The following is a 25,916-nucleotide window of genomic DNA, read 5'->3' as shown; positions in this document are numbered from 1 at the left end:
CATATACATTTTCAATGATAACATTTCCAGCTAGCAAACAGCCATATCCCTCCGTTAAACCTTTGCTGTTATCTCCAAAGGTAACCACTGGGCCAGCTTTCTCAACCACATTTGATAGCAGGGCTCTATCTCCGGTCATATGTCTTGACGATCCGCTGTCAAGAATCCACACTACCGGTTGTACCTGTTTAATGCCCTGCAATACAAATGGATTAGACCTTCTTCGGAACCCAAGCTTGGCTGGGTCCGGCATTCTTGTAAAATTGGCCTTTATCAGGCAAAACAACATTCTTAATTTTAATATTCTCAACGTTCTCAATGACTGAACATTTGACCTTGTGAACAGCCTTGACAAATTTCTGTTTAGGCTTAGGCACAAATGTCTCCTTTCTCAAGGTCTTTGATTTGTTGATTTAACAATTCATTATCACGACGAGCACAATCTAAGGAACCTCCTAGATGATAAACTAATTCAGCATCAGTAAATTTTACCTCTTTTCTTGACGATGAGGTGCTTGCATCACTAGCCATGAGAGCAAGATTCCCAACTTCTTCATCTTCACTGTCAGTATCATCCCAGCTTCTTCCCTTTGCCAGGTAAGCCCTTTCAGATTTACTCTTCTGATTAGAATCGTAAGAGTTCTTCCTAGCTTGTTTTGGCTTCCTGCATTCTGTGGCAAAGTGTCCCAACTCATTACAGTTGAAGCATCGAATGGTGCTTCGATCAACCATCCCTGTTTTATACCCACCACTGCTGGTGTTAGAGGATGAAGATCCACCTTTCTGGAATCTGTTGTAGTTGGACTTGTACTTGAACTTGGGATTCCTTTTGAATCTGATATTTGAGAATCTCTTGACAATCAGGGCCATTGACTCATCCTCCAATTGCTCCAGTTCTTCCAAGGAATAATAATCATCTCCTGATTGATTTATAGTAGGAGAATCAAATTCTGCTACTATCACATTATCTTCAACCTTGGAAGACTGCACCATTCTTTCTGACTGTTGAGATTGTTGTTGATATTGTGGTTGTTGTTGTTGTTCATCAGCTACTAGAGCAGTAGACGTGCTGACCACTCTTCCTTTCCCGTAAACTTCCTTCTGCTGAATCTGCTCCAACTCATAAGTCTTTAACACACCATAGAGCCTTTCCAAAGAAATCTCACTCAGATCTCTTGCTTCTCTTATGGCAGTGATTCTATGTTCGAGATGAGTTGGCAGTGTTAAAAGGAACTTTTTGTTGACCTCCCTGATGGAATAGTATTTACCATTAATGTTCAGGTTGTTGATCAATGCATTGTACCTCTCAAACACTTCAGTGATTCCTTCCCCTGGATTGGATTTAAAGTATTCATACTCAGAGGTTAGGATTTCTAGTTTGTTCTCCCTAACTTCCTCTGTGCCTTCATTAATAATCTCAATAGTTTCCCAGATATGTTTGGAATCTTTACAATTCATCACATGTCTATTCATCAGGGGATTAAGGGAATCTACTAAGATTAATTGAAGGCTAGCATCCAGGGAAGCTTCTTCTATTTCAGCAGGAGAGAAGTCCTCAGGATCCTTCACATAAGTTCTCGCTTTGGTGATCACCACATCATTTTCTATTATCTCTGGTTCAATAACCATAGGAATTTTTGGATCCTTCTTCAACACTTGCAAATATTTGGGATTAGCAACCTGTAAAAACAGTAGCATCTTCTTCTTCCACATAACATAATTTTCTTTATCGAAAAGTGGAATTTTAACGGTTCCAACTTTTTGTGTAGTCATTATGAATTTTTTGAGTGAATAAAAAATTCAAGAAGTGAAAGAAACACAAAAGTCTAGGATCTAGATTTGTACGTTAATCAGAAGGCTCTGATACCAATTGTTAGGTCCCAATTTGTTTGTAGAAGGGGGGTTGAATGCAAACAATACCGTTTAATCGAATAAAATGCGGAATAAAATTGTGAAACAAAATTCAAGTTAAATAAAACTTTTATTAAACTTGAAAGGTGTTACAACTACGGTATCGGTTATAAGGGATTAATCTCAAATCAATTATTACAAATCAAGAATAAATTCGACATGAACTTTTTCTATTTTTGTAATTAAAAGATCAAATGCTAAATGCGATTTGAGATTAAGTTCTAGGGATTTTAATCCGCTAGATTGATACACAAGAACAAGATAAATATTTCTAGTTGATTGGATTTAACTTTACAATCTAGAAATTTAATCTTGAAGAAAAGCAGATGAAAAATAAAATGTTATGCTTTTGTTTTCTGCTCTTTTTTTTCTTGTATGTTCTGTTTGATTGGATTCTGTAAGTTGATCAACAAAAGTCTTCTGCTGCTTTTATCAAACACCGAACTGAAAAATGTACTGGCATGACAATCTCTTTGGCCAGCAAGACTTTCGGTATGACAATATTTACAACTAGCAAGACAATCAAAATGAACTAGCAAGACTTTCGGTATGACTATTGATTGTCATACCGATTGTCATATTAGTTCAAATAAATTGTCTTGCTGAATTAATAACAGATTTTAATCTAAACAGAAATTCTAATAAGACAATTAAATGTATTGGCATGACTTTCGGTATGACTATCAATTGTCATACCGATTGTCATACTAGTTCAAATGAATTGTCTTGTTTTGAATTTAAGCAGATTTTAAACCAATTAAAATCTTGTAAATCCTCAATATTAATTCTAAATTAATTAATCAATTTAATTCAATTAATCAATAAATTAATCTTTGCAGATATAATTTATTTTCTTAATTAAATTATATGACTTAATTAATTAATAGAGAATTAATACTAACCCTGAGCAACATCCATTCTTCTGACAATCTTCTGAAAATCACTAAGACTTATGAATCAATTCCGCCACTTCAATGCTGACACTCGATGTACTGTCTGGTTCATGAGTGACTAACTTCCGTGACGTTTCTTCATGTCTTGACTTTGATACTCTGATTAAATCCTTGTAATAAATGATACCCTGACGAGATCTCTGTCACTTGATTAAATCCACGATCTTGATTTATATCACTGAGGCATGATCAAATTCTTGAACTTCTTCCAGTGAATCTTCAAGTCTGCAGGTTTCTTTATCCTTTGACAGATGTTACTTTGTGAGATCTCTCTGATGATAGATCCACTATTTACTTATTACATTCTTATTTGAGTTGAGTTAAATCCTCGAATAAACGAATAGGCTATGACATATGCCTTTCAAATATGTATAGAGATTTAAAGGAAAATTATTGGTAGCCAGATATGAAAAGGGAAATTGCGAAATAGATTAGCAAATGTTACACGTGTCAAGGAGTTAAGGTGGGAAATCAAAGACTAGATGGATACATTCTGCCAAGAAACGTCATAATGATGTCACCTGAGAACCAAAGGTAAGGAAAGCGTTAATTGCATCATTATTGATAGGTTATCCAAACCTAATCATTCTTTGTTATTAATAAACAAATTGTCCAATATGTGGGTTAGTTGCTGCTTGAAGAAATGGTGGTACGTCATTAGATCCAGAAATTGATTGTAAATGATCAATATTATTCGATTTGAGATGTGACAGGAGTATTCAGAATACGATGAATTGTTCGAACCGAAATAGTATGTACCACTCCGGAAATATGATACAAGACCTAGATGGCAAAGATGACTTTCTGATAGTATGGCACAAAGAAAGAATAAATGTTATATGTGACTAGACGTCAAGGAAAGCATTGTAGTCAGTTTCGTATAAGAACTTCTTAGAACCAAAACAAATGATAATATGGATTAGAATATGCCGGTAATGCCTCCAGGTTAGTGTATTTTCTTCAAAGTAGTAAAAAAAAAATTCGCTCCGCAAATATACTCGATTGAGATTCAAGAAAAATAAGATATGGTGATAAGTTTGTGCGTCAATCATATTCAGTCAAGATTTTCTCGTTGATTCTTAAGTCTAAAGTAATTTCGAGAATGTTAGAAATTGACTACATCATGGTTTAAGTATATTATTCGCAGATGGACAAGAAGATTAAGGGAAAGATTAAAGAGCCTCGAATGCGATTGGAAGCGATTATAAACTAGGTTAATTGAGCAAAGAAACATGTGGGAATGAGGTTCAACAACCAGTAACTATTGCAAACGTTCATGAGAAAAAATAACTAGAAATAGAAAGAAAAGAGAATTAATATGAATTATGCTGGTCCTTTTGAGAGAGTAAAAGAAGCAGGATAAGTGTAAGTGAGTTGGCTTCATCGCCAACCGTATAGCAGGTTCATAGGATATTTATATGCGGATACTCAGGAAAAGTAATTTAGCTCCATTATATATTAAATGTAGGCTTGAATTAAATTATATGAGCAACTAATAGAATATGATGTCAGCAAGAGGCTGTTGAGTAATGATTGATGCTGCGAGTAAAAGTTTATGAAAAGTTGTAAGGTTGAGGGGTCAACCTGAGAAAATGGATGTGAGATACTTGAGTATATCATTATCTAATCCTTACTGTGATTCTGAGGATATAATCCTTTTAAGGGGGGAAGGATGTAATATTCGGGATATAGTGTGTAATTACTTTTATCAATAAATAATTATTATGTGATTTTTGGTGAATTATCTAATGATTGGTGGTTAAATATGGATGTTTATATGAGGTAAAGTATAGGTATGTTAATTTTATTATGTCCAGAATAAAATATAGATAATGGTGATATTTTTCTGGTAATTTTGGTCTGTTGTATGATTTTATATTAATTTATGAATTTATTAACTACTTTCTGAATAATTACAAAACTATTTTATAAATTCGGGAATTGTCCAACTTCAACCGTATTACTTTTGTACAACCCGAAACTCTTCCAAAAACTCCTTCCTAACCTAATCTGGTAATTCCGGACATTTTTCGTGTTTTAACTTTTTCGATCCGGATTACGGTGTGCCCCTGCGCGGCCCGACATAAAATTTCCGATACGATAATCATTTCGATAAAGCAACAAAACCCGTATTCTCGAAAGACGGGATAATATTACGTTATCTTCATATAAGTGTTTTATAAGAAGCCTGGTTTGGATAATTATCCAATACGGGTATCAAATCGGATCATTTTTACAGTTACTTAGCGGCTAAACAACTAATTTATCGATCCAATGCGATCCAAAATGAACCAATATTCCATAAATATATATAGCCCTTTTATTATTTCATTTTATTTGTAAAATCATAATCAATCAGTAAACATGTAAGATTTACAGAGAAAAACCCTAAAAACATTACGTTCTTCATAATCAAACCCACGAACGAAGGCGTTATCGAATTTCGATTCGGGCGTGCAATATATCTAATCGAATCTCTTGAAAAACTCTTTCTGAATCCATCATCTATTTTGGTGCTGAAATCAAGGTATTTTTCTTATTTAATTATTTTAATTTGAATTAATTAAAGATTAAATTAGGAATTTTTGTTCTTGATATTTTTGATGTGATTTGATGGCATAATCATGTAGATCTTTTCTTCCTGATCATTTTGGTATATTATATGATAAATTTGCAGTTCACTAACATATAGAAATTGTTGTTTGATTATCGAATTAAAAATTAGGGTTCATAGCTATGAATATTTTCAATTGAAAATTAGGTGCTTCTTTGTTAGGGGTTATTAGACAAAATTGATTGCATAGGCTTGTAGATCGTCCAAAGACGATTCGATTGATGTATAGATGTTTAACAGACGATAGCCGGAAAGGCTTCGTCGGAAAATCGAGGCCAGCAGCGGCATAATTTTCAGACGGTTATTCCGTTCAATTCGTTCGTTATTTGACTATTCTGTTGCTGCAGATGTGTTTGTGGAGAAAAGAACTATATCTCCTGTAAATTTGTAGCGTTTCTGGGCAAGTTGCAGTTGGTCGGAAAAGCTTGGTGGCCGCCGTTAATGGCGGCCGGCCACCGGAGAAGACGACCGGAGGGGGCAAAGTGCAGTTTGACCCCTGATGATTTTCTTCATTTGCAAATTTTGTATTGTTGTTTTAAAAACTTAGAAAAACAGGATTGCTGTTTACTTTATTTTAAAAATGATATTTTTATTACTTTAAAAATCAGAAAATTTATTTATTTAATTATTTTAAATTCAGAAAATTGTTTTAATTTTTTATTTATTGAAAATAAATTGAAATTATTTTATTAATTAATTTTAATTAGTTTTTAATTATTTTAATTAATTGATTAATTTATTATTAATTGATTAATTGATTTAATTAATTATTAATTAATTTTAATTGATTTAATAATTAGATTTAATTATTTATATTTGATTTAAAAATTCTGAAAAATAGTTTCGAGTTTTAAAATATTATTTTAAATTATTTTCAAGGCCGGATAATTATTATAATATATATTTTAAAGTAAGATTCAGGTGTTGAAACTCTATTATTTAATTATAAAATAATTCGGAGACCCGTTTTAATTCCAAAAAATGTTCAAAAATCCGTATTAAATACCTGGAAAAATCATTTTAACCCCGAGTGTTCTTTGAAAAATTATTTTGATCGAATATCATGTATGCTATGTGATACGTGCTATACCGATTGATATGTTATATGCCTATGTGGTTATTGTTTGACTGTTTTAGTCATAACTTTCAATCCGTAAATCGGATTTGGGTAAAACGAAGGGTAAAGAAAAGCTTATGACGTCAATGTGATGATTAGAATGATATGAGATTAAGTATTAATAGATACTTGTGATGCCTAGCAGATTAAGAGAGGCATAGAAAAGAAAGCCAGGATCAGTAAATAGAACTAGAGTGTAGAAAAGGGAAGCAAATGATCGATGAATGGAAGCAAGGCATATAAAAAGAAGGAAAGTGATTGATAAGTAAAACTGTTAGATGGGTACAAGTAAAGTTGGAAATCATCGATGATAAGGCAAGTACTTCTGAACCTTTCTCCAAGATATATTGCAAATATTTTCGAACTTTCTCATAACATGTTGTTAATATTCAAAATAAATCATATTTTATATTGCAAGCGCTTCAAACTATTCAACCTTGAACCCTGATTCTTATTGATCTTGAGCCATAAGCCATATTCTTCATAAACCATTGATTATTGAATTCTCAGATACGAGCCAGACATATACGTACTACTCCACAAATACATATCTACCACATACTGATTTCTGATATTAAGTTGCTTGACATACCAAACCCTATGCCTTATTTAACAGAAGACCAATTCTTGTAACCCTTGAACCCTTGGTCTTCTACTTTCTGATTCTTCCTTGATTGAAAGCCAATCTTTTTGTATTCCTCGTTATACCTTCATGATATGGTGAATCACCCTATGATTTAAGATAAATGTTGTTTATGATTCAGCTTATTGAATTACATTGTTTATCATATTGTTATCTTGGAATTGGATTGTTTTATAAATGTGGACCAGATTCGTGGTCAGACTAGATCTGTGGTCATAATAGGTCAATGTGTGCCTTTGATCCAGTATATAGAGTAAAGCTTAGAGCCTTTCTCGGGGTTAGTGCGTGACTGATCAGCAGCCTAACATTAGGTTTTTAAAATGGAAAGTGAATATCCAATTCTAATCATTGCTTATTCAGAATACTTGATTCTTCTGAATCATTCAAATTGATCATTGTTTAACCTCAATTATTGCTATTATGACTTGCTGATCTAGTTAGCTCACTCTTGTAAACCTTTTTATATTTTTAACAGTTGAAAAAGGAAATTGTTGCTAACGAGGATTCCCAGTCCAGTGTACGAGCTAGGATTCTAGGTTAAGATGGATCGAGCTAGAAGAAGCTTTATATTATAGATGAGTTATGAAAGATTGTAAGAACGATATCATTATCAGTTGTAAGTTGAATTAGTTGGGTCTTGGTACAATGTAATGAAAGTTAAGGTTGTGGCTTGTTTTCATACTTAACCTGTTGTGATCCATGGTTGTGTAAAGAAGGGTCAATGCATATAATACCTTATATACAGGTTTATACATTGTGTGTATGTGTTGTGAACCCCAAACTTCTGAGCCGAGTTTGGAGGGCGTCACAAATTCTGTTAAGTAAGTTCATGAGGAAGGTACTACCTCTGCACCCAGATCAAACTTAATTACTGAAAAGAGTGAACAAGTTCACATAAATTCAGTAAATATTGATTCAATGACTCAGAAACAGCTTAAGCAAAAGCTGAAAGATCTACACATGAAAGACAAGAGGAAAAGGTCTAGGAAAAATAGGAATGGCAAGGTAGGTGTTAATAAGAATGGAAATTATGTAACCCCACCTAATGCACATAGAAAGACCTGTTCAAACTGTGATAGCACTAATCATCTCGCTAACTCTTGCAAGAAGAATAAAAAGATAAATAATGTTTCTTCTAAATCAGAGTTTAGGAATAAAACAGTTAGATATAAACCACAGAGTCCCTATTTTCATTGTGGAAGTGTTTGGAATTCTATTTATACATGTAAAGAGTATCACAGTTTGTATTATGATTATTATAAACGAAAACCCTCTTTAATTAAAGCAAAATCTGTTTTTACATGTATAAATACTGATAGTAAGTATGTTAACATAAACTCTGATAAAAAGTCTTATGCTGCATATGTTAACAAACTTAAAAAGGCCAAAGGATCCAAACAAGTCTGGGTCCTTAAAAACACTAACTGATTCAAATTACTGATTTTAGGGTGACAGGAGGAATGCTTTAGTCTTGGACAGTGGATGCTCAGGACATATGACTGGTTATAAATCCCTACTATCAGAATTTGAGGAGAAGGCTGACCCAAGCATTTCTTATAGAGATGGAAACTTAGGAAAAATCTCGGGATATGGAAAAATCAAAGTTGGAAATGTCATCATTGAAAATGTAGCTCTAGTTGTAGGACTCAAGTACAATCTAATTAGTGTGAGTCAAATCTGTGACAGAGGTTACCATGTCAACTTTTATGAGGAGCATTGTGAAATTGTCAGTAAGTCTGATGGCAAGATCATATTGACTGGTGTGAGACATGGTAGTTTATATGAAGCCAGCTCCACAAGTATTGATAATTTAAAAGTTTGTCTACTGAGTAGAGCATCTGTGGAAGACAGCTGGAATTGGCATAACAGACTTTCTCACCTCAATTTCAACAATATCAATGAACTTGTGAGGAAAGATCTTGTTAGAGGATTTCCCAATATAGTTTTTACTCCTGATGGCTTATATGACTCATGCCAGAAATCCAAGCAAAGGAAAACTTCTTTCAAGAGTAAAACTGAATCCTCAATTCTTGAACCATTTCATCTACTTCATGTTGATCTCTTTGGTCCAGTGAATGTTATGTCAATTTCCAAGAAGAGGTATGCACTCGTAATTGTTGATGAATATACAAGATACAAATGGTTGTATTTTCTGCGCACAAAGGATGAATCTCCATCCATTCTTCTTGATCATGTGAGGGAGTTGGAAAAAGGATCAACATACAAAGTGAAGATTAGCAGAAGTGATAATGGAACTGAATTCAAGAATAGCTCTATAGAAGAGTTCTGCAAACTCAAGGGGATAAAATAAGAGTTATCTGCTCCTGGGACTCCACAAAAAAATGGAGTTGTTAAAAGAAAGAATAGAACTCTGATAGAAGCTGCAAGAACCATGCTAGAGGAAGCAAGATTGCCTACCTAATTTTGGGCTGAGGCTGTGCAAACTGCTAGCTTTACACAAAATACAACATTGATCAACAAGCATGGAAAAACACCATTTGAGATGGTGAGGAGAAAGAAGCTAAATTTGAAGTTCTTTCATATATTTGGTTGTAAGTGTTTTGTTCTCAAAACTCATCCGGAGCAGCTGACCAAGTTTGATCTGAAGGATGATGAAGGAATATTTGTGGGTTATCCGTTGACCATAAAATCCTTCAGAGTTTACAATCTGAGAACAAGAACAGTCATGGAATCTATACATGTATCTTTTGATGACAAGAAGATAACAGGTCTAGAAGATGCATATGACCATGACAAATTGATATTTGAAAATAAAGTACCTTATGTTGAACTTTTAAATCCTGACTCTGATATAGTAAGTCTTCATATCACTCAAAGCTCTGAAATTCCACATGATAGTGGAAATTCTTCTGACACTGAAGCATATGTTGAGGGGGAGCAACATGATTCAAATTCAGAGACTACAACAAGTGATTCATCTCAAGAGACATCAGTAGAAAGATCATCAGACTCATCTTCCTTAAATTTTGATGATTCAAATACTGATAACAATGGGAACACTGATTCAGGGGGAGCATCAGGAAACAACAGTGGTACCAATCAAAGAAATAACAGAGAATTCATGGATCAAGGGGGAGGTTCATCTTCAAGGATTTAACTTCCATCTGCAAGAAAATGGTCTAAGTCACACACACCTGACTTAATCATTGGAAACCCTAATAGTGGTGTAAGAACAAGGAAAGCCACTCAAAATGAATGTATCTACCATTCTTTTCTATCTCAAACTGAACCTATAAGAAGGTTAAAGAAGCTCTGCAAGAAGCTGACTGGGTCACAACAATGCAAGAAGAGCTCAATGAATTTAAAGAGAATAAATTCTGGACTCTTGTGCCAAGACCAAAGAACAAATTCGGAGTTGGAACAAAGTGGGTGATCAGAAACAAAACTGATAGTGAGGGCATTGTTATAAGGAATAAAGCAAGACTGGTTGCAAAGGGTTACTCACAACAAGAAGGCATTGATTATGATGAGACATTTGCTTCAGTCGCAAGGCTAGAGGCAATAAGAATCTTTCTTGCCTATGTTGTTCACAAAAAGTTTAAGATGTTCCAAATGGATGTGAAGAATGCATTCTTAAATGGAGAACTCAGAAATAAAGTTTATGTTGAACAACCTCCAGGGTTAATTGATCCATGGTATCCAGATCATGTCTACCTACTGGATAAAGGACTCTATGGACTAAAGCAAGCTCCAAGGGTCTGGTATGAAATATTTGCTCTATTTCTGCTAGAGAGTGGTTTCACAAGAGCTAATGCAGTCCAGGTATCAAATGAGTATGATGGGGGAATTGAGTTATTTTCTGGGGTTACAAGTTAAATAGACTGATAAAGGAATCTTCATTAATCAATTCAAATACACCGGGAATCTACTCAAAAGATTTGGAATACAAGACTGCTCAACTGCATCAATTCCTATGGCCACTGCAACCAAGTTAGATTTAAATACTGGTTCTTCAGTAGATATAACTAACTACAGAGGTATGATTGGCTCACTCCAATATCTGACTGCTAGTAGACTAGATATCATGTATGCTACTATCTCTGTGCAAGGTTCCAAGATGACCCTACGAAACCTCATCTATTAGCTGTGTAGAGAATTTTTAAGTATCTCAAAGGCACCATGAATCTGGGATTATGGTATCCTGGAAGTTCATATTTTAATTTAATTGGATATTCAGATGATGATTTTGCAGGATGCAAATACACAGGAAAAGCACTTCTGGAAGCTGCCAGTTTCTAGGTGGCAGATTGGTTTTTTTGGTACAACAAGAAACAGAAGTCAATTTCCACATCAACTGCAGAAGCAGAATACATTGTTGCAGGAAGCTGTTGTGCTCATATTATATGGATGAAGAATCAGTTGCTGGATTATGGGTTAGACTATTCTTCTATTCCTATATATTGTGATAATCAAAGTGCTATTGCAATGACAAGAAATCCAGTGCAACATTCAATGACTAAGCACATCAGTATCAGATACCATTTCATAAGGGAACATGTGGAATCTGGTATAGTGGAATTGGTCTTTGTTCCAACAGATCAGCAAGTAGGAGATATATTCACCAAGCCTCTCTGTGAAGCTACTTTCACAAGATTCGTGAATTAATTGGGAATGATTTCTGGACAATTCTCAAACTCTGATAATTAAATCTGCTGATATTATTGAAGCATGATATCTAATTATTTGTCAGTTCTTGTTAGATACTGATTCTTATGCTAAATGTTGATGCCATGATAACATGCAAATTGTGTAAAATGATTTTATGTGAAAATTGCATGTTGAACTACTGATTTTGCTTACATATTCTGTTATTAGTTAAACTTGTTTGACTAATAGTTTATATCAACAGTTGATAAGTCCTGATAATTATAATTAAAATGCTGATAATGATCAAGACTTGATTGATTGTTATACTTTATTGTTTATTTTGAACTTGTTCGAAATAAATTGTTAAGCAGTATTTTTAATTATACAGTGAGATAATAGAATATCTTTTAATTTCTTAAATGGGTTAGTTACTGATGCAAGTATCTTATAATACTTGAGTATTTACATTGGGAATAGGAATCTGAATAGAGGGATTACTTTTTGCTTACCTAGATACGTGTAATCGTGTAGTTGCATTATGGTCAATTATTACATGGTTAATCAAAGAGTCTCTTCAGTTTCTGAACTTCTTTTCTATAAATACAACCCTCCACTTTCAAAACTTCTCACTTCCTTTTTACTTACAAATTCCAAATATACTCATTTTCTTCACTCAAAATTCTAACTGATGTCAATTACAATCTAATGATAACGATAATCTATCAGTACATTTGGGCAACAGAATAAAAGCAAAATTTTTTGATTCCACAAAAAACCTAGAACTTCACTTAAAACTAATCTTTGAAAGTGGTACACAATGCATAAAACTGTTAGATCTGAAAATTTCAGAAATAAATGAATATGACACAAAAAATAACTGATATTTTAAAAAAAAACAAATCTCAATACATTTGAAAATTTTCAAATGTAATTAAACTGAAATGTGAATTAATATATGAAAATATGAGCCATCAATTTCAAACTATGTTATGTCCAGAAATTATCAAAACAAAATATTTCAAAGTTTGTGAGAATCAATTTCATAATTCAAGAATTAACTACAGAAGTTGATCCTACTTTTAAGATCTTTCTTTTAAATTCAAACCAATGTAGTAGTATACTTCAGGCTGATCGTGGGGATTGTAAGACTGAACAAGCAACCATCTGTGCCCACTGCTTCAGTTTCGTCTTCACCGCCTCCGGACCACCAACTTTACACAAAAAATTTCATCAAGTAAAAAAAACCCGCAAAAATTGATATGTAGTGACAAAAACATATAAATACATAGTGATAAAATTATAACCATTAGGCTAGGCTTAAACATGTAAACACAAAAAAACTCCTATTTTATCTGATAAATTTGACCACTGAAATTCGACTTGACTCATTAAGTCAAGCAAGTTAATTAATTCATTAAATTAATACCAGAGTAATAGAGGGATTTTTTTTTCTTTCACGGTTTACTTGTTCTATTTCAGGTACTCATTACAATGGGAGACCCAGCAGCAAGAACGAAAGCCTTGATGGATTTTTCTCAACCCAGGATCAATGACATTCAATCTAGTATTGTCAGGTCAGCTATCATAGCTAATACCTTTGAGATCAAGCCTGGCATAATTCAGATGGTACATAATTTAATCCAGTTTAGGGGTTCTCCAACGGAAGATCCCAATATGCATATTAGGGATTTCATTGAGATCTGCGACACCTTCAAGTTCAACAGTGTTTCTGAAGATGCTGTGAAGCTGAGACTATTCATATTCTCTCTGAGGGACAAGGCTAAGAGCTGGTTACACTCTCTACCAGCTAGTTCGATTACTACTTGGGAAGATCTTGCTCAAAAGTTTCTCTCTAAATTCTTCCCTATGGCAAAGACAGTTGCAATCAGGAATGCTCTTACTCAATTTATACAGCAATCAGGAGAATCTCTATATGAAGCTTGGGAGCGCTACAAGGAGATGCTTGGGAAGTGTCCTCATCATGGAATGCTTTATTTAATGATCATCAATTATTTTTATAATAGTTTGGGAGCACAGTCCAGACCCATACTCGACGTAGCATCAGGTGGAGCCTTATGGGCTAAGAGCTATGATGAAGCTTATGATCTAATTGAACTGATGGCTACTAATGAATATCAGTATCCAACTCAGAGATTTCCACAGGGCAAGGTAGCAGGAGTTCTTCAAGTGGATACAGCTACGACTATCACCGCTTAACTAAAGGAGTTGTCTATGAAGATTGATTCTCTTGCTAACTATGGGGTTAATCAGAAGCCGACATATATGTCCTTGCAGTTGGCCGATCGTTCTATTACATATCCACGAGGCATTGTGGAGGATGTATTGGTCAAGGTGGATAAACTTATCCTTCCTACTGAATTTGTAATTATTGACTTTGAGGAGGATAAGAAGATTCCCATTATCTTGGGGAGACCATTCTTAGCTACAGGCCGAACTATGATTGATATGCAAAAAGGAGAGCTTATGATGAAGGTTCACGATCAAAAGGTCACTTTTAATGTGTTCAGGGCAATAAAATTACCCACAGCTAAAGAGGAGTGCTTTAAAGTAGAGTGGGTCGACTCTGTAGTGAATTCAGAGCTTGAGCAATTGCCAAAGTCAGATACCTTAGAGAGATCCTTAATAGGAGAATTAGTTATTGAAGATGAAGAAGGAGCAGAGCAACTGCAGGTTTTGAATGCACCTCCGTGGAAGAGGAAGTTGGATATGCCATTCGATTCTCTTAGGTTAACAGAGCTGAAAATTTCTCAGGAGAGTCTCGAACAGTCGATTGAAGAAGCTCCCACACTTGAGCTCAACCCACTACCTAATCACTTGAGTTATGCATTCTTAGGTGCACCCCTTGATAAAGGGTTGGGATATAATTTTGATGATGTAGAGAGTGGCCAGCTGGTTCCTCCCGTGCTTACAGATGGTCCCTCTCGTACACCACAGACAGTTGATAGGTTTGGTTTTGGTGATGAGCAATACAGGCGAGTAACTAGGCGTATGGAGGCCATGCACGACATTCACCATCATTTTGCTGCAGATTTGACACAGGCTTTGGGCACTATTTTCTGAGACGCTAGTGTCGAGGTTGATTGGCCACCTAATCCTCCACCCGAAGAGGGTGATCCTCCCGCTAACTAGGTATGCCTGATATCCTTATTATTACCTTCAATGAGGATATTGAAAAGTTTGGGGGTGATAATGTAAGGATTAGTTTGTGTGTGTCCATATAGATTCATTTAGATTCATATTGCATGTATAGTTGTTAAGTCATTCATATTTTTCCATGATTGTTCATATAGGTCATATTTGTTTGCATTTTTATTCGTGTTATTAAGTGAGTTCATTTAGTTGCATGTGCAAGCATATAACATGATCCCTTAAGTTGAACTATGCTATTTGATAAGTTGATGTTAATTTGAGTATGGTGATGACGATTAAAGGGAAGTATAAGTCCTAATGAATTAATTTGCATGCCAGAAACAAATATTTTCACAAAGTCTTAAAGGTTTCTTTTGATCTAGATCATGATCATACTTGTTTATTTGTTGAGATTTAATCACTTACTTATATTTAGAATTTGTGATATTCTTGTAATGACGTAAAACACTAATTTTTTATCTGGAGAAAAACTTGGATTTCATTGCTTGTTGTGAATAAGGCTAGGCGTCAAATGGCTAGTAGCCGGCTCATATTTTTATGAGTAGTCTAGGGTTGAATGAGATGGAGCGAAACGCACTCATTCAGAAATTGTTGAAAAAAAAATAGAAAAAAAGAGGAAAAAAAGAAAAAAAAGTATGTGTTTATGCATAACTGATCAAGAGTGAGCTTTTTAATACTCGAGTTATTAAGTTCTTAGGGGACTTTATGCCTAGTGACCTAAGGCTTTTCATAGTCTGGGATCTGCTAACCTAACGCACGCTACATGGGTATTATTGTATAAGTCTTTTGGGACCTCATTCATTGCACAATCAAATAAGCATATGTGCTATGTGTTCAATAATAGCATGAATCTTTGTATAACTCTAGTAGGATGAAGGTGTTATGAGTCGTTATGCATTTATTATCTATTATGTTTATAAACATATGATTGTTTCGATGATAGATAAGTTATGGTTATTGATCTAGTGTCGAGAGTATATATGTTAAGCATCCTTACACGCACATTTCTGGTTTGTGAGTTGGTTTATGAGATTTTCTTCGAGCTCTATTTTGAGTCATTGCATTCTTAGAGGCATTGGCTTATTCATTTGGTTATGGTTATTCTGAGGGGATCGATTGTATTATCATTTAGTTGCATTCACGTAGTTGCATTCATGTGTTAGGTTTGTTTTGTAGTTTTGAGTCTATTTATGCTTGAGGACAAGCATTGGTTCAAGTTTGGGGGTGTGATAAGTAAATTTTATATCTACTTGGAACGCTTCATTACAAGCTTAAGTTGGTGTTTTGGACTCAAGTTATTGGTATTTTTGATGTGTTTTTATGTTATTGCATTTCAGACATCAATTAAAGGAAGAAAGAAGCTTTTCAAAATATTATGCTAAAAAAATATCATAATTGGAATCCTAGGTCATTCTCAAGTTGTAGACAATTTCGTTAGCTTCGCGTGGGCAGTTGAATCGCCTAATTCTGACGAGCAAAACTCAAGATATGGCCAAAAGAAGAAATGTCAGAATTTTTCCAGAATGTCAGCGCGGCCGCACCAGAACCAGCGCACCCGCGCCGCTGAAAACACTATTTCAGCGCGGTCGCGCCCGAAAACAGCGCGCCCGCGGCCGGTTTCTGCCCCAGAATCTTGATTTTAGTCGAAATTGAAGATTTTGAGAGTCCTGGTCATCCTGGAGCCTATATATATCAATAAAAAGACGTTTTCAACACCAAGGAGGCCTGAGAGAGCAATAAGAAGACCTAGAGAGCACGAGAAGGCTAATGAGAAGAAGAGTTTTGTTTTCTTTGATTTAGGCGATACTTGGATGTTTGTTTTCGATTTGTCTTTGAACCCTAGTATTCTTATATTGTTTATTATCATGCTTTCATTGGAACCCATGGTGATGATGATTTCTATTATGAACTAATCGTAATCGTGGGGTTCTAGCGGATTTATTTATGGATTTCTTTAGTTAAATTGTTTTTATACCTTAGTGTGTGGTGATTGTATGATAACCTAGTATTGGTTGCGCTTATTCGTTTTACATGTGTAGCTAACATATAAGATAGCGTGTTAATCTCTATTGAAGCGATAATGAATATAGAGATTTAGAACTTGTCATGCTAGCATAGGTTCATGTATTTATATACATGATTCGTAGGTAATTTTAACCATCTTACTTGCCCTATATAATCACGATAGATAACTTGTTCAATAAACCTTTATGTTGTCAAATTCTATAGACATATAGGGTCTCAACATAATTGGTGTCTATTTAGCTTCTATCTCTTTTGTGGATGTCTGGTAGTAGGGTATCCGTGCAACAAAAGTTGGCGTTTACTAGTTTCGTGTTATATGATTAGTGTTATCACTATTACATGCTAAGGTTAAGAACAAAAAGGCTATTGAATGAAGTATTTAATGAAGTTAAGATATCATGTTTATGTCATATAGTATTCAATCTTTTTATTCTCTTAGTTTATGTTCTTTAGTATAACTCTTATTTAAGTATAGTTAAAACAAACCCAATTTGTTATTTGTCTTTAGCATTGAGCGATAACCATACATTATTGTTGCATAGGTGCATAAAGTGAACTTAACCTAAACCAGTCTCTGTGGGAATGAATCTGATTTATATCTTATACTACTTGCGAACGCGTATACTTGCGTGAATTTTAGCGCGTGTTTTCGCCCTAACAACGCACTAAACCATATATGGTGTTTGACAACACTTGAAAATGATGTTTTTTGTGAAATGTTGCTTTATATAGCAAAATATACATCAAATTAAATATAAGGTAACATTATAATTTGTTAGGCCCTTAATCAACTGTAGAGGGGGGGGGGTGAATACAGTTAATACAATCAATTCGACAAAGCTTCAACAGAATCAACAGTTTTTATATTAACTGAAAAAAACTTATTATAAACGAACTGTCTCTAAAGGATGAACAAATATCCTTGAGAGCTGCTAGGTTATGCGAAAGATATAACAATGTTGCAATGCTTATATCATGAACCTAATCTGTGGTTTATATAGAGCACCGCTACACAATGTATAAGGAATCAACAACAAGGAAACTTATAAAATACTTTCGAGATAAAGTCCTTCACCGCCTTGAGTTCCTGTTTCCTTTTCCTTATCGAAGATCAACTGATGTGACAAATACTGATTTCATCATCCATTGACATCATCATCAGTCAATATCCTTATCCGTCGATGTCATCATCATCCATTTATTAAGTTCTGATATGAACTTCTGATACTTTCTGCTTGATATCATCAATTACTCCTAACAATCTCCCCCAACTTGTTCATTATGGAAATATGGGCAAGTTCCAATTGATAATGTCAAAACTATCTAAATGCAGGAATCAAGTATGCATATTCAATCTTGCTTCAGTGAATGTCAGACTTTACTCTTCATCTTTAACTTGAGCAATGTCAGAGGTTAATTCTAGTTCATCAGCTCAGAATGCTTCATTAATCTTCCTTCTTTACATTTTTCTTCAGTATCATGAGCTTGAATTACTGTATAGATTAGATCTATCAGTGTTTGAGATTTAGATTCCTTATATACTATTTTCTTCTTCGCAACAGCTTTGGATTTAGACTTTGAAATCTTTGACTTCATTCCTATCTTCTCATTTCCTTTAAGCTTCATGTCAGCAGTTACAGTAACTTGTGATCTGAGATCTTCTGCCTGACTGATTTCCCTTATAACTATACCTCTGGTTGGTCTGTTAGAAGGATCATCTCCATAAAGTACTTGAGAAATAACAACAATATCATCATTTGTTGTCTTTATGCATTTTCCTTAGCTGTTCAAGATCAACTCCAGGATTTTCTTTGAAAATATTCTTCTACTCACCTCAGAGTCAAATAATTGAATCTTTGGAACCTTGTAGAACAGAGTTGTATTTCTTCCTTTAACTTTCAGATTTTGAAGAAATTGACTTGCTTCAATACCAGCTTCTCTCTCCAAAATACCTTGGTTTTCATCAACAAAAGTTGTGACTTGTGAAGATTTTTGAATTTCTGTAGTCACAGTCAAATCTTCTACTCTTCTTCATTTCTCTTACTTTCTCCACCTTGTCTAGATTGAAATCTAGTGATTACTTTTGATGAACCACTAAATCCAACTAGATCTTCACCTCTTCTCCTTTCACTTTCCTATTGTTTCCCCTTATTACCTCCATCAGGATTTTCATCATCAGTACTTGTCAATGTCAGCTGCTTACATTTAGATTTACCAATTTTCTCCCCATTTTGGGCATCATCACCAAACAGTAGAGAAAGAATCAGCTCCATTGAATTCTGTACTTATGTAAGTTGATCAGACATTGGAACTTGTTTAGCTTCCGATCTAGCTTGACTGGCTTCAATTGCAATTTGTCTGACAACTATTGGTGCAATTTGTTTCTGAATTTCTTGATGAGTAATCAGCTTTGAAGTAATCAATGATTCTTTGATCTGATTGATTTGAGTAGTTATTGCTCATGAGCTGTGTGTAAGGATCTAACAACTAAAGTTGATGTTTTCAGATGATTTAGCATATCAGGATTTGTAATCTTCTGTTCTGTTGTTTCCAGATGTGCAACAGCTTGTGTTCTAGAAATAGGATATGTATCATCTTTCCAATGAGCATTCCAGAGATTATCATAATAATCTTGCTTCTTCTTAGCATCTAACTCTTTCAGTTTCTGTTGTCTCACATGCACAAGCATATCTTCAGGGAAGAAAAGATCATCCTCAGGATCTATAATAGCATTAGAGATATTATCTTCTTCACCATTAATTGATTCTTCAATAGCAATCGGATTTTGCACTAATTGCTGAACTTCATCACCAGCTTTACCATGTAGAATAGAATTAGAAATATGTGTAGTATACGATCCAGTAGCTTCAGAAGCTTCAACAACTTTAGTAGTTAACTCTACATCTTCAAGCATTGTAGATAAATGAATTGGAGCTTCAAGATTAACTTCTAGAACCTCAGTTCCTATAACATGCTGTGGTGATTTTGAAATGGATGAAACTTTATGAATCGATAGTTGTGCTACTACATCTTCAATAACAACAGGGAATTCCTCAGGTGAAGGAAAAGTAGAGTAAATAGACTGTTTTCAACAAAAAACATGGATTGTCTCATGTGGTGGAATAGTAGAATGTATGGACTGCAAGAAAGTATCAGTACTTAGACTTGGAGGGAGATTAATAGCCCTTGGTACATCAGAGTTTTCTTGATGTTTAACAGACTATTGTTCAGCATCTGTTTCTTTAGTACTTCTGAGCACCTACAAACATATTGCAAATAAAACTTAATCTCTCTATTCTTGTAAAGTAGTCTAACTACTCCTCACACCACACATTTAATGACTTTTAATAGTCAGAGCTTCCTCACAAGGATTACTAAATCCTATCTCTCATCCCTATCTCCTTTTGCCAGGAAGGATCCTGCCTCTCTTAAATTCGGTTTTTCTCTCAATCTTTTCACACATCTCACAAAAAAAGGCCTAGAAAGATTGTCCTACAGAAATAAGAGGTGGCTAAAGAAGGGTGATATGTGGTCATACAACTAGAGGTAGTCCTTAAATAAGGTCTAGAGGTAATCATGCCAATAAGATTTATATCATGAAAAATATAATAAATGCTGAAATAACTAGATCAGTATTTAGAATAAATGTTGATAAAGTAATAGCAGTATTTATACCTTGTGAATTCACAATTAAGCTCACAGTTAATACTGTGGTTATGGTAGTTGTTATTCATCAATAATGAGAACCTCCATTTGAATTGGAGAGGATTTGATCAGGTTACTGTCATGTACCATGATCTCAAACCTTGTTCTTGTTGCAAAGAACTAACACTTGAATGTGTTTATTGAAAGCTATCACAGAGTCTTCAGTTAAAACTAATGAAACCTCTGTGTCTCTGTTAGTATCATTAAGATCTACCTCAACAAGTAGTCTCTAACCAACTAAATGTTGTTTCTGAGTGGTGAACATAATTCAAGAATTATGTCACTTGATTTTTGGCAACATTTGAGAAAAGAATTCAAGTGTTTCAGTTATGAGAAGAAATTTAAGATGTCTAACGTTAAGAAATGAGTGTGAACAACTTTCTTGATGAGAAAAAGAAAGTTTTAAAGAATTTGGATATAATGCAGCACTCAAAGATTATAATTCTTGTGAACTCAGAATTAAATCTTGCATAAATTTCTTCTATTACATCAGTTACTTCTTACTGTGTGCTCAATCTGTACTGAAGTGATCACATAAATTTAAACAGAGATTAGTTTATTCACATGCACTATTAAAGACATCTGAAGTTAATCATGCAGTACTGATTTAGATATCAACAGTTAAAAATCATGCAAGCACACACAAGATAGTAAACAAATAGTCAAATAAGATAGCAAAGAAGCTTAAAGATTTTTATTCATTAAGAAGAAAATGAATACAAAGCAGAATCATAAAATAGTCCTAACACAAACTAGAAACTATTCCTAGAAACTGTTACATCTTCAATTCTTTCAGAGCTTATTGCCTTTTCATGGATCGGTGGTGATAAATTCCCAAGATATTCTTTCCAAGAGAAATAATATTCTCTTGCAACTCAAGAGCTTTAAGTCTCTGCTGCTCAGCCTCTTTGTCTAAGCGTTCATCCTCAAGAGTAATTTCCAACTGAAACAATTGGAGATCCACTCATTGATCACTTGATAACCCTCGTAGACTAATGATGGAACATCATGAGGACTAAAGATTTGATTGTTTATCTTGACTCTACGTCCCCAGGGGTCATAATAGGCACGACCCTTTTCGAACTTGAAAACTGGATAGTAAGTTCCAGCAATAGTGCGAGTACTAAACAAACGTTGAACCATGAACATTTGAGAAGTTAAGGAGTTATGTTCAAGAAGTCTTGAAATATGTGTGTTAAAGAAAAAGGTCAGTGAGAAGTTTTGAAAGTGGAGGGTTATATTTATAGAAGAGAAGTTAGAAACTAAAGAGACTCTTTGATTAACCATATAATAATTATTCGTAATGCATATACACGATTACGCGTATCTAGGTAAACAAAAAGTAATCTTTCTCTTTAGATTTCTATTCCTAATGTAAATACTCAAGTATTACAAGATACTTGCATCAGTAGCTAACCCATTTAAGCAATTAAAAGATATTCCACTAACTCACAGATTAATTTAAAAACCGCTTAACAATTTATTTCAAAAAGTTTAAAATAATCAAGTTTTAATCATTATCAGTATTTTAATTACGACTATCAAGACTTATCAGTCAAAACTGGGTTGACCAATATCAGAATTTATCAACTACTGACGAAACCTATTAGTCAAAACAATTTTAACTAATAACAGAACATGTAAACATAATCAGTAGTTCAACATGCAGTTTTCACATAAAATCATTTAGCACAATTTGCATGTTATTATGGCATCAACATTTAGCACAATAATCAGTATCTAACAAGTACTGACACATAATAAGATACCATGCTTCAAAAATATCAGCAGACTTAATTATCAGAGTTTGAGAATTGTCCTGATATCATTCCCAATTTATTCACCAATCTTGTGAATGTAGCTTCACGGAGAGGCTTGGTGAGTATATCTGCTACTTGCTGACCTGTTGGAACAAAGACCAATTCCACTGTACCAGCTTCTACATGTTCCCTTATGAAATGATACTTGATACTGATGTGCTTAGTCATTGAATGCTGCACTGGATTTCCTGTTATTGCAATAGCACTTTGATTATCACAATATATAGGAATAGAAAAATAGTCTAACCCATAATCCAGCAGCTGATTCTTCATCCATAGAATTTGAGCACAACAGCTTCCTGTAATAATGTATTCTGCTTCTGCAGTTGATGTGGAAATTGACTTTTATTTCTTGTTGTACCAAGAAACCAATCTGCCACCACGAAATTGGCAGCTTCCAGAAGTATTTTTCCTGTCTATTTGCATCTTGCAAAATCAGCATCTGAATATCCAATTAGCTTAAATTCTGAATCTCTAGGATACCATAATCCCAGATTCATGGTGCCTTTGAGATACTTAAAAATTTTCTTCACAGCTAATAGATGAGGTTCTCTAGGATCAGCTTGGAACCTTGCACAGAGATAGGTAACATACATGATATCAGGTCTGCTAGCAGTCAGATATAGGAGTGAGCCAATCATACCTCTGTAGTTAGTTATATCTACTGAAGAACCAGTATTTAAATCTAACTTGGTTGCAGTGGCCATAGGAGTTGATGTAGTTGAGAAGACTTACATTCCAAATCTTTTGAGTAAATTCTTGGTGTCTTTGGATTGATTTATGAAGATCCCTTCATCAGTCTGTTTAACTTGTAACCCCAGAAAATAACTCAACTCTCCCATCATACTCATTTGATACCTGGATTGCATTAGATTTGCAAATCTCTCACAGAGTTTATTATTAGTAGATCCAAAAATGATATCATCAACATATATATGTACTAATAACAAGTCCTTACATTGGTATTTATAAAAGAGAGTTTTATCAATTGTACCTCTTGTGAAACCACTTGTTGTGCAAGACATGCTTGTACTATAACATGACTAAGTCAAATTGACAACCCTAAGTAAGTTGTATGATAATCTAAGTTTACACTTTGTATTGTATCACTTAAGTCTGTAAAAGTGAAAATAGATTAGACTGGAGTATTTTTCTGTAAACAGTCTCAAGCCTAAGAATAAACTCTGGAAGAAGATCATGCCTCAGAGAAAGTGTGAAGATGCTTGGAGTTCAATAAATTTGTTTTGAGAAAAACATTCTAAGTCAAGAAATCTATAAGTCACAAATTAAGTATTATAGAGAAGTCATTCGAGAACTCCAGAAAGACTTATCGAGAAGTCAAGAAAAGCTTATAGAGAAGTCTCAGAGATATCGACAAGCCAAATTGAAGACATGAAGATTGGAGATATCGACAAGTCATTTCTTTACTAGAAGACTCTGAGATATCGACAAGTCAAAATATCACTAGAGAACTCAGAGATATCGATAAGTTGATCCTACTTGGAAAGAAATGGAGACCTCGATAAGTCAAGTTCACTCGAGGACTCAGAGATCTCGATAAGTCAAAGTTACACTCGAGAACTCAGAGATCTCGATAAGTCAAGATTATACTCGAGAACTCAGAGATCTCAACAAGTCAATTTCACATTCGGGAACTCAGAGACCTCGAAAAGTCATATCAACTATAAAGTAATAAGAGATCTCGATAAGCCATTATACTTATCGAGATGTCTAGTTCTCTATATACCAAACTGGAGATCGTGAGGTAAAACTCAAAGTATAAAGTGTAGACCAGTTAAATATCCAAGATTATCAATCAACAAACAAATCAATCACTAGTTTGAAAAGTCAACAAAAGTAGCTTGAAGAGTACAAGATCAAAGGCCAAGATTAACATACAAAGTAAAGTCACAGACATGCACAATTTGCAAGGATACACTAAGCCATATATAGAGAGTTTTAGTTAACTTAAAGTAGGGTTTAGTACATGCTATTGCATGCTGTGTAAAACCAGTGTTTACTGTTCTACAAAGTAAACACTGGATGCTTTGTTTTATGTGTAACAATATAGATCTAGAAATTTTATAACTCTTAAGAGAGAAACTGAGTTCTTAACATAACAAGAACCCATAAATTTGTAGCAAAACACATACTTGATTTTAATATAAAATTGAGTGAGTTTTGAATGATAGTGTGTTCCTGTGCATGTTTTATTATTCCTATTGAAACATATTATCTCTATAAGTTAGATTACTTTGTTCACCATCCAGAAATAGTTGAAAAATATTAAAATTGTCCAAAACACATTCACCCCCCTGTGTTGTATTCATTACCTAACACCACTCTTAGCAGAAATAGAGCAAGTGTTTCATACCAATTTCACCTAAATACTTATCAAGAACTCAGTTCTGGATAAGTCAAATAAATAAAATGACTTATCGATATGTTATTCTCGATAGATGTTTGGAATTTGTCTATTAAGAAGTCATTTTGAATAGCGAAAAACATATCGATAAGTTATTTTGTTTATTTTTTAGTTCTCTACATGTAATAACCCCAATTTTTGGAATTTTTTTGAAACCATTATGAATAGTGATTTTGCTGATTATGCTGAATAAGAAAAACTTTTCATGCCACACTATGTAGGGGTTCTTTTATTGTTATTCTGAGATCTTATTAGTACTCTATATGATATATAAGTGTGTGTAAAAATCGTCAGAATCCGAATTCGAACACTTTGATTTTTCCCGGAAATCCACCAGATACCGAAAGAATTGAGTATAAGGTAATAGGATAAAAAGGATTTAAATTCAAGGATTATAAGAGAGGATCATAAAAGGAATATAATGTATTGAGAAAAGTTAAGGAAACCCAAGTAATAAGATCCCGGGTATGATCCCTCAAACGATAAATGAAAACGAAAGTTAAGTGAACCGTATAACAGATAAGCGGTCATTAGCCAAGTAATTGGAAGCTAATCAAAGAGGTTAGTGAGGATGATGTCATCAAACCAATAAGAAGAGGACGAGTGTGGGAGGATGACATAACAAGGTGACATAAGCATAACAAAAAGGAAGTGTGTTGTTGGTTGATTCTTGGCCATGCAAAAGTTACCATGGTTAAAAGTAATAAATCAAAACAAAACAACATCAACCAAGCCAAAACAATCCATTTCACCAAAAAACACAAAGTTGACTTCATTCTTCAAGAAATCTCTCGGCTTTTCTTCTTTTTTAAAGAGGAAAAAACCAAAATCCAAGATCCAAGCCTTGTTAATTAGTGAGGTAATTATCTAAGACTCCTTATGCATAGATATAGCTATCCTATAAGTTTGAGCTTCAAATTCCTT

At 34.1% G+C, this 25,916-nt stretch overlaps 1 non-coding gene across 1 annotated transcript; it reads right to left on the bottom strand.

The window, feature by feature from the left end:
- Positions 1–13,727: 13,727 nt before the first annotated feature.
- Positions 13,728–13,834, bottom strand: LOC141680910 (small nucleolar RNA R71). Its single transcript, XR_012558446.1, has one exon. It is a non-coding gene; the product is annotated as a small nucleolar RNA R71 (small nucleolar RNA).
- Between the last annotated feature and the right edge of the window lie 12,082 nt (positions 13,835–25,916).

This window comes from Apium graveolens, chromosome 1 (genome assembly GCF_009905375.1).
Source record: "Apium graveolens cultivar Ventura chromosome 1, ASM990537v1, whole genome shotgun sequence".
Lineage (NCBI taxonomy): Eukaryota > Viridiplantae > Streptophyta > Magnoliopsida > Apiales > Apiaceae > Apium > Apium graveolens.
The sequence above is the reverse complement of the archived record's forward strand: the minus strand, read 5'-3'. Positions and strand labels throughout refer to the sequence as shown.